The sequence below is a fragment of the Octopus bimaculoides genome, chromosome 10 (assembly GCF_001194135.2).
Source record: "Octopus bimaculoides isolate UCB-OBI-ISO-001 chromosome 10, ASM119413v2, whole genome shotgun sequence".
NCBI lineage: Eukaryota > Metazoa > Mollusca > Cephalopoda > Octopoda > Octopodidae > Octopus > Octopus bimaculoides.
Window position 1 is genome coordinate 57,684,494 of NC_068990.1, and position 8,828 is coordinate 57,693,321.

Sequence of the window (8,828 nt, forward strand, 5' to 3'; positions counted from 1 at the left end):
CCCACCTGACTTCTAACCCCCTTTCTTCCCTATTTTTTCCAAACACCTTTTCATATTTTATTTTCATTTTTCTGATGACGGATCAGCATCCAAAGCCTTAAAAATCTCCCTTGTTTCTCAGCGTTAAGCTAACATGAAACTTGTTAGAACTTGTCTCAGTGTTATCATCTTTCACTACACGACGCTTTTTATGAAATTTAACCTAGACAGTAGAAACGGATTAGAAATAGAGAATTGTAACTGACGAGAGACACGGAATTGCTGTGGGTTCTTCTTATTGTAGTGTCTAATTCATACTGTACATACTTTTCATAAATTTGTAATGTTCGTGTTGATGTTAAAGGTTTTTCATAACTTATAGTTAAAAGGAGCATACTGAACAAATTGTAAACGACATGGTTACATATTAAATGGTAATGCATACGGCGTTTGTCCTGTACATCTAGAAAATAACAGTCTGTATATTCGTAAACTACTACTATTATGCACGTTACTTCTGAAACAAGAACGTAGCAGTAGAATAAATGATATATATGTACATCACGCTCCACTGTAGCATCTCTCTCATACGAACTTCAGTATAACAATTGCCTTCAAACCCTCTTTTCCTTCTGCTTCTGCTTCGAAATCTATCCTCTTTGACTTTATTCAAATTTTTTACTTCATGTGATTTGTAGTCTGTTTATTTCCAGGCACAAAGCTGGAATTTCAAATGAGTACGTTAACAAGGTCTAAAATAATTAACAGTTAATTCAGAAACAAATATAACGGATGGGATTCAAGGTGATAGAAGGTGAAATTGCCAATATGTGCGATCCGTTTTAATTCATTCATTACTCTTTTACTTGTTTCAGTCATTTGACTGCGGCCATGCTGGAGCACCGCCTTTAGTTGAGAAAATCGACCCCAGGACTTATTCTTTGTAAGCCTAGAACTTATTCTATCGGTCTCTTTTTGCCGAACCGCTAAGTTACGGGGACATAAACACACCAGCACTGGTTGTCAAGTGATGGTGGGGGACAAGCACAGACACACAAACACACATACATATATATATAAACATATATACGACGGGCTTCTTTCAGTTTCCGTCTACCAAATCCACTCACAAGGCTTTGGTCGGCCCGAGGCTAAAGTAGAAGACAATTGCCCAAGGTGCCACGCACTGGGACTGAACCCGGAACCATGTGGTTGGTAAGCATGTTAATTTCATTTTTAAAGTCTATTCAAGTTTTAATAACCAAATAGTAAATTTTAAACCAGGAACTAAGTACTACGTGAAACGTTTTGCGCAGCAAAGAATGAAGACATTCTTTAAAAAAGATATAAAATGAAGTTATAAACAAAGGATAATAAATGTTGAAAACGATAGCCTAAAGTATTTCATAGGCAATGTTCCAGGATAATCTAGTTAGCAATGTGTGTGCGTGCGTGTGTGCATGTGTGCGCGCGTCTGTGTGTACGTGTCGCTTTGTCTGCGTGTGTGCATGCATGTCTGTATATATATATATACTGTATTACATAACATATATATGTATGTATATACGCAGGTAAATATATGTATACATACACACACACGCACATATCTATATATATACACACAGACATGTACATACATACACACATACATACATTCATGCGCAACCGAGCGTCTGTGTGGGTGTGTAAGGAATATTTCTTGTATGAATATCGCTAGACTGTTAGATTGGTATTATATAAATCAAATGTATCTATCTATTCAGGTGACTAAGTCGATAACCATTATATTTAAGCAGATGCTCTTAGATTTCACTGCGAACACTTTTACGGATGATGTGACAACTTGCAAACGAAAGATAAAAGACGAAACTGAAAATATAAAAAAAAATGTAGCTCCTTAATTCAAAACTATTTAACTTTTATTAAAATGGCTTACTTGTTTTATTTATCATATATATATGGATGATATAGAAAAGGTAAACAAAAAAGAAAGAAAAGGCAGTCTATTCTATTTATGAGTCTGATGTCGCTTAAATTCCGTAACAGAAAATCACAATCTTTATGGCGAAAACATTACGTAATTTTCGAAGTAATTATTTCCGTTTTCTCTGTTTTCTAACTTTCAAAACTATATATTATTTACATCATGACGTATTTTAAAAGATGAGCCAAGAAACCAACTGGCAAAGAAGCATGTGAAATGAGATGTATTGGCGAACAGTCTGAAAGAACAGTAGCTATAAGTATGCATTATGCATATACACACACACCCACACTTACACACACACACACACACACACACACACACACACACACACACACACACACACACACACACACACACACACACACACACACACGCATACAAACAAACATGCATAGAGGTTGAGAAGCTATAAATCTGTTTGGTATTCAGCCATATATTTGCTAACCAGTTTAGGAGTAAGGTGTCGTAATTACATATCACGTTCTAACGTAGGTGTCACTATCTTCTACCATTAATCCATCAATACATCACTTCGTGTCACTTCTTGGCTACTTTTTCTTATTTTCTTCTCACCTGCTGACTTTCTCTTCAATTTTTGCATGGTTCACACTATTTCTTTCTTCGGTTTCTTTCATTCATTTATATACTTTCTTTCATGCCAGACACTTTCTCGGGCGCCGTTTCTTTTTGTTTTATTAATAATGCGCTTCCTTTTTCTCTTAGAACATAAATATCCTCGTAACCACACTTATATAGACAAAAAGTTTTCTTATTTTTTTCTCTTCTCTCTCTCTCTTTTCTTCTTTAATACATCCCCGCTATTTATTAACCACGATTCCTTGTCATTTTATAGTTTTCGTCGACAGTTTTTTTATTCTTGTTCATTCTTCTCTCTGCATGTGGTCTATGAACTGCTATTGCCTGCTGTCATAATCGAACGACCAAGATAAATAGGAATGTCATGTTTAGAAACAATCTTTTCCATTTTCTATCAGCTGAGCGGTATTCATTGATGTCAGCCAGCAGTCATCTCTCATCGTTCGTGCTGCAGTTGTCTACAAACACACTTGTCTATTTCCGAATGCTTACAATCGTATCGCTGCTGATATCAGTAACCAAACACCGAGTTTAAAGTATGCATCTGAGAAAGAAATACTGCTGTCTACTATTCATGTACACATACATAAATACACCCACATGCACAGACACACACACACACACACACACACACACACACACACACACACACACAGTCACACGTTGTTGCTTTGCAAAGTTAGACGAAAGCCCATCGCAAGTTTTATAGGATTACATCGCCAAAGCTATCTCTCAAGGGCAAATAAGAGAGAATTATATCGATAAAACCAATTTAATGCCTGCTAGATGAATAAGCGACAGTGGCCACTTACGTTTTGGATAAGATCACCAAGTTCATGAACCAGTATTTCATTTTTCATCGCCAAATAAAAACAGAGAAGAAATTGTTAGAATGTATCTTAAAGAAGAGATGAAATAAAAAAATAAAAAAAATCATAGACGGAAAATAAAACGAAAGCTTTTATTTTAATGCTTGGGATATATTAGTTTTTGGTAGAAATAAATGTAAAAATGGAATCAGGATAAGTGATAAATGATAAAGTAAAAGTAAGAAAGTAAAAAGAAGGACAGGAAAACGAAAAACAACGAATGAGAAATGTGATGTTTGCTACAAAGGTCGAATAATAAAAGGCGAAAAAAACAAACAAAAACAATTCGAATGAGTTGCCGGACATTAGCTGGACATCAGAGATAAACTATCCATCAGACGAGTTGTAAACTTCAATAGTGAGAAGCATGTGCTGTTCCCAGTATAGAATACTCGGCAGTAAAAATGTATTTCATTTTCAGGAAGGAAAAAAAAAGTAGTTTAGAGGTAGGGACAGAATGAAGATAAAATCAGTCGGTTTGCTGTGTAGCGAAGAAGACAATTAGTTAACTTTATTGGTTACATGGGAATGAATGTCTTCGATTGACGTTCGCAACCTTATCTTGGTCTCCCAAGAAAGGAAAGCATACTTTTAGGAGATCATAATATAAAAGAAAAGTATTGACGTAAAACTTTTATTAACCGATCTATTTGAGGAGGCAAAAACAGTCGTATCCAGAAGTAATCCGCCATTTCCAACAAATGATATTAGCCACAGAGGAAATTCACATGAAATTTTTGCTGTTAATGTAATCGCAGTTTATATCACCATCATCAATATTACCACCATCACCATCATTATTATTGTCATCAGCCGCAGCAGCAGCAACATTCTAACCCGTGATGGCTACTTTTTAGTAGGAGGCTCAAAAATAAAAGTCCTTGAAAAATACGTCAATGGGACTTAGTTCTTCAATCAGAGGCATTGTTTACAGTTGAGTTCGGCTATCTGTTGTTAATGGTACTGGGATTCCAGCTTGCATTTCTCATCAATTCTTTCAGTCTCATTCCCATACCAAGTTATACATGTATATTACAACTGTTATCTAAAATCAATAAAGGAATCGGTTAAAAGAAATGAGGTTTTTGATCATGAACACGAGATTTTTTGTAGTATTGAACAATACCAATTTAATTTACTCCCAAAACACTGATTAACTTACTCATTTTTATCGTTATAAATTTATAATCGGAAAAGCGAATTTAACCGCTGCTTCACAGTTAACACTGTAACATAAAATATTTAAATATATAAAAGATTAATTATAAGCTTATTTATTAATATCTGTAAATAAACGCAAAGACTGTTAGTAAACTAGTAACAAGGCAGAAATCACAATAACACGGGAGGAAAAGAAAGCCGAAAATGACACACTACATCATTCCTTATTACAGTTGACTACTGCGATTTTCCAGCAAGATCGATGCACTATTTAGCATTAAAGATTAATTTGAAATCCAAGTAACCAAAATACCTCGCCAAAGAGATACCGAGAGCAGAAGGCAGTTCTAAGTGGTTGTATTTGAGAAGTGAGCCCTCTGCCAGAGAAGAGATCTCTCCGCCAGAGAAGAGACATTTGTGTCAGCGAAGCAACCAATCTAGACCATTCAGGTGAAGCGAACATGTTAAGCGGCGAAACGCCTGTGACCCTAAAATACCTGCTTATCATACAGAAGGGTTTTCAACACTGCGATAGATTTAGTTACCATTAAGCGAAGAATCTGCAACATCTTATGTAGCTCCAGTAGTTTTTGTATGTGGAAAAACATATCTGATATTTATTTCGAGCATTTCTCAGAGATGGCAAACAAATTCTAATTTATATTTCTTATACAACAATAACTGAATTTCAAAACTATGAGACTCAGAGATGTCCATGCTTTTTGAAATACCATTAATAACGAGAAGAAAGTTAATTGGTTACATTTCAGAATCGAAAAAGAATGGATTGTAAACCTAGTTTTCTTTGTGATTACTGTTCACGGTACCTTTGTAACCCAAGGTACACTTTTAAGTCAAATTAGTAAACCTCTATGTATTCATTGTGACCTGCTAGAAAAAGCAACCAAATATTTCTGAATTCACACTCTACCATCTTAAATAGAATACAAAGGACGCTGTAGTTCATGTTACGCAAGAGGAAGGGATGATCATGGTCGAGAAGCTTTTGATTGTTAATTTGTTCAGTCATAGCTGACCTGGAGCTAAATAACAACAGCAAACTTCATTATAAAGGCAGTTGTGACATTCATACATTTCTCAGTTAGGAATGTGTGAACAATAGTTAGCGTGAAAGGAATTCAACCGGCAATTGAAACATCCTTGCATTTAGTCTATGACGTTCGTCACTCCAGTTATATAGTTATACAACATGTAACATTTTTTTCATGTAAATCTTTAAAATATTTAAAGTAACTCGTTAATATGCATTGCGACTTATAGTGAGAAATATTGCCTGTGGCTACGATAAAGGCTAAATACACAAAAAGAATATTATATTGTAATATTATATGCATGTGTGTGGAAATTGTACGGATAATAGAGAACAAGCCTAGAGGCATTAAGATATCTAGTTTTGATTTTCGCTTTTTAATGATAATAAGAGTTTATTAATTCATCAATGTTAGAGTCGATAAAGTAAATATTAGCAAAAACAGAAGAATGACTCAAAAGACAATATCTCTTTTCAAACGAAACTTGACCTCATAGCAAGTCCAAAGATGTAATTGTACAGGGATATGTTGTAGTTGTTGTTGTTTAACAGCAAGTCAGTTCTGACGAGTACATTTACGATCAAAAGTATTACCACTCTGACCATTCTTTTTGTTTCTTTTTTCTGTTTCAGACATAGCATATCTAGGAATACATCATCAACTGTTCACTTAATTTCTCAAGAGATTATAGAGTAGTTTCAGGAAAATTTTTACTCCTGCTATTCTTAGCAGATCAAGCGAGCTGGCAGAAGCCTCCGTTAGCAATATTGGGTGCACTTAAACACTGTTCCATTCCGAGCTAGGGAACTTTCATTTCACATACACCGTTTATGCCGCTAGAAATGGATTGAGTCGCGAGTCCCGCTTTCCTCTTCTATAATAATTCCCGGATTAATGTTTTTATAATGAATAGCCATTGATTTCTATGATGAGTACTGTGAAATAAAACTATATTCTTGAGCAATTTGAGTTCAAGATACGGTTTTTCCTATTTTCACTTTACATAAATTCATATAAACCTTTGGAAAATCATGAAAAATACAGAATCATATACAGAAAAAATAATACCATTACTTGGGCAGTGAGTGCCATAAATTTAAGTTTACTATAAGACTAGTTTGTGCAACTCATCTCGATTGCTGCTTGGAAACTTACACTTTATATTATTGATGTCATTAATGCAAGGTTAAAGGTGATTTAGATTAGGATAAAACTGATTTTGAGTAGGGCAATGGAAACTTAAGCTATGATAATGTCAGTCTTATTACTAGGGCTAGTTTTTTCGAGCACCGAGACGTTTAAAACATCTGAATTCAAAAGAACGAGATTAAATATTGTAGGGAACGTGACCCTTACCGTTGCTGTTACCTTACCGATATAAAAATTGTATATAGAGCTAAAAAGCATTTAATTTTAGTTCTTTATCCTATGTCTGAATAATGTTTGCTAAAAGCATTTAATTTCAGTTCTTTGTTCAATGTTTGAAAAAGTTTGGCGCGAAAACTGCTTTGGGATCATTATACATCGCATTAAATATAGAAATGTGTAATGGGGAAAGATTTTATAGGAGTGATGCATGTACTTATGTAAACTAACGACAAACGTAGAGGTTGGTTCCTCTTTTGCTTTCGACTGTTTAGAAAAGTACGACGAAGAAAAACTTTATAGGAAATTGAAAATTAATATATACATCCTATAAACAAACACAGGTCATATGATAGCTAACAATAAATATACCATTCTGTGAACTACAACAATATTACAACAGTTTGTATCAAGGAAGTTATGAGACGCATATTGGCGTTAATAAAGTTGGATGGAGGAGGACACTGGTGCATTGATGTGACATTAAGAAGCTTGTTGGAAGACTAAACTTTGGAAGAATCATAAAAGAATGGCAAGTTTTGTTTAATGCTTTCGATGAAGGCACTAATAAAACCTGCAGGTGTTGAATGTGCAACTAATTATTATCAGCTATTAAAACTTAAGTAGAATATATTTCTCTATCAATGCTGTAAGTTTCATGTCTAATTGCTCAGTAAAAGCAATTTAGACATAGAAATAAATCTCTTTTGTTTAATCTTTGTTTAAATATTTGTCATAAATGGATACTACTGACAAAAACGTGACACCTAATTTGATAAGAAATATCAACTAAAGTGTGGTAGGACAGAGACTAAAAGATTAAATTGTTGTCAACACCACCTACTGAGTAATTATTATAGCCTCACTACACTACAGGGAAGGCAATCGAGTTCTTACTATAGAGACATAGTTATTTATACCGCCTGTTACGAAATTACATTTGGTTGATTGTGAGATGGTGATCATAGAACAATATAAAAGTAAATTAAATACCTTCAGAACCCCCAGAGCCTCATCAAAACTAGTGTTTGACTCCAATTTTATAGCATAAAGCGGAAGAGTCGTACATTTCTCCCTGCTCTTAGTTAGGGTACTAGTCTGCCAGAATTAAATTTCCCAGTTGATCAAGAATGAATACTTTCCATATAGATAACATGCAAGAAATATATTGCGCAAATACAAATTAAAACCTGCAATTAAGTTGAATATAAAACATTCAAGAAAAACCATGTAGCATATAGATCATATACTGGAAAACAGATTTGTGTATATACTTTTCAGCGAAAACTTAAGGGCCTCAAAGTCTAAGAGAAGTGATTTCGAGATATTCTAGTCTCATTATATATATATACACACAAACACACACACACACGCATAAACCATAAAAGGTCAGGAGGTATGAGAGGTGAATATACTTATTTAAACACTTATCATCTTTAGGATTACAACCGTATCGCTGTCTACTCCATGTAATGATAAGTTCGGTGTATATTCAGTTTATTATTACACGAAGAAGGCTGCGAAAAAGTCGTAGTCATAAGGATTACAAATGGTTAAATAAATATATTCACCTCTTATACCTCTAAACATTTTAGGGATTACGTACTTTTCGTGAGATAATTTCATCAATCAGATCTCCTGGATTTCAGTTGCCTGGAACTCTGCATTATACTCCTCAGTATTGGATAACTATATGGTCTGTTAGCCAAGTACGCGAGAGGAGCTTCTTGGGATAGCCACACGATTCTTTGAATCTTTTTACACACAGCCACACACAGACACACACACACCTAGGTATGTATATAGGTGTATATATAT